General features: G+C 47.4%; 1 non-coding gene across 1 annotated transcript; it reads left to right on the plus strand.

Moving 5' to 3' along the window:
- Positions 1 to 1625: 1625 nt before the first annotated feature.
- Positions 1626 to 1698, plus strand: TRNAD-GUC (transfer RNA aspartic acid (anticodon GUC)). Its single transcript has one exon. It is a non-coding gene; the product is annotated as a tRNA-Asp (tRNA).
- Positions 1699 to 1997: the final 299 nt, after the last annotated feature.

The raw sequence follows: 1997 nt of genomic DNA on the forward strand, positions 1-1997 counted from the left end.
ATTTTTGGGCTTCAGTGGCGCAATGGTCAGCGCGTTCAGCTGTTAACCGAAAGGTTGGTGGTTCGAGCCCAAACGAGAGAGGTTTTGTGGGGTCTCAGATGTAGCGTGAAAAGTCAAAACTTTTCCACAATACGTGACAACCATTTAATTTCTGAGCTTCAGTGGCGCAATGGTCAGCGCGTTCAGCTGTTAACCGAAAGGTTGGTGGTTCGAGCCCTCCCGGGAGCGGTGTTGTGACGTCTCAGATGTAACGTAAAATGTCAGAGTTTTTCCACAATACCTGACGAGCATTTAATTTTTGGGCTTCCGTGGCGCAATGGTTAGCGCGTTCAGCTGTTAATCGAAAGGTTGGTGGTTCAAGCCCACCCGGGAGAGGTGTTGTGAGGTCTCAGATGTAGCGTGAAAAGTCAAACTTTTTCCATAATACGTGATAACCATTTATTTTCTGATCTTTCGTGGCTCAATGGTTAGCGCGTTCGGCTGTTAACCAATAGCTTGGTGGTTCGAGCCCACCCGGGAGCGGTGTTTTTGGATCTCAAATGTAACGTAAATAGCCAAAGTTTTGCCGCAATACCTGACGACCATTTTTTTTTTGGGCGTCCGTGGCGCAATGGTTAGCGCGTTCGGCTGTTAACCGAAAGGTTGGTGGTTCGAGCCCATCCGGGAGCGGTGTTGTGAGGTCTCAGATGTGAAGTAAAAAGCCAAAGTTTTTCCACAATACCTGACAACCGTTTTATTTCTGAGCTTCCGTGGCTCAATGGTTAGCGCGTTCAGCTGTTAACCAATAGGTTGGTGGTTCGAGCCCACCCGGGAGCGGTGTTGTGTGATCTCAAGTGTAACGTAGAAAGCCAAAGTTTTTCCACAATACCTGACGACCATTTAATTTTTGGGCTTCCGTGGCGCAATGGTTAGCGCGTTCGGCTGTTAACCAATAGGTTGGTGGTTCGAGCCCATCCGGGAGCGGTGTTGTGAGGTCTCAGATGTGACGTAAAAAGTCAAGGTTTTTACACAATACCTGACGAGCATTTAATTTTTGGGCTTCCGTGGCGCAATGGTTACCGCGTTCAGCTGTTAATCGAAAGGTTGGTGGTTCGAGCCCACCCGGGAGAGGTGTTGTGGGGTCTCAAATGTAACGTAGAAAGCCAAAGTTTTTCCACAATACCTGACAACAATTTAATTTCTGAGCTTCCGTGGCTCAATGGTTAGCGCGTTCGGCTGTTAACCGAAATGTTGGTGGGTCGAGCCCATCCGGGAGCGGTGTTGTGAGGCCTCAGATGTGAAGTAAAAAGTCAAAGTTTTACCTCAATACCTGACGAAAATTTAATTTTTGGGCTTCAGTGGCACAATGGTTAGCGCGTTCGGCTATTAACCAATAGGTTGGTGGTTCGAGCCCATCCGGGAGAAGTGTTGTGACGTCTCAGATGTAACGTAAAATGTCGGAGTTTTTCCACAATACCTGACGAACATTTAATTTTTGGGCTTCAGTGGCGCAATGGTCAGCGCGTTCAGCTGTTAACCGAAAGGTTGGTGGTTCGAGCCCAAACGAGAGAGGTTTTGTGGGGTCTCAGATGTAGCTTGAAAAGTCGTAACTTTTCAACAATACCTGACAACCATTTAATTTCTGAGCTTCCGTGGCTCAATGGTTAGCGCGTTCGGCTGTCAATCGAAAGGTTGGTGGTTGGAGCCCATCCGGGAGCGGTGTAGTGAGGTCTAGGATGTGAAGTAAAAAGTCAAACTTTTTCCATAATACGTGATAACCATTTATTTTCTGATCTTTCGTGGCTCAATGGTTAGCGCGTTCGGCTTTTAACCAATAGCTTGGTGGTTCGAGCCCACCCGGGAGCGGTGTTTTTGGATCTCAAATGTAACGTAAATAGCCAAAGTTTTTCTACAATACCTGACGACCATTTAATTTTTGGGCTTCCGTGGCGCAATGGTTAGTGCGTTCAGCTGTTAACCGAAAGGTTGGTGGTTCGAGCCCAAACGAGAGAGGATTT

The sequence above is a fragment of the Phalangium opilio genome, unplaced genomic scaffold (assembly GCF_054372755.1).
Source record: "Phalangium opilio isolate 3A_F unplaced genomic scaffold, DU_Popi_V2 ptg000390l_1, whole genome shotgun sequence".
Lineage (NCBI taxonomy): Eukaryota > Metazoa > Arthropoda > Arachnida > Opiliones > Phalangiidae > Phalangium > Phalangium opilio.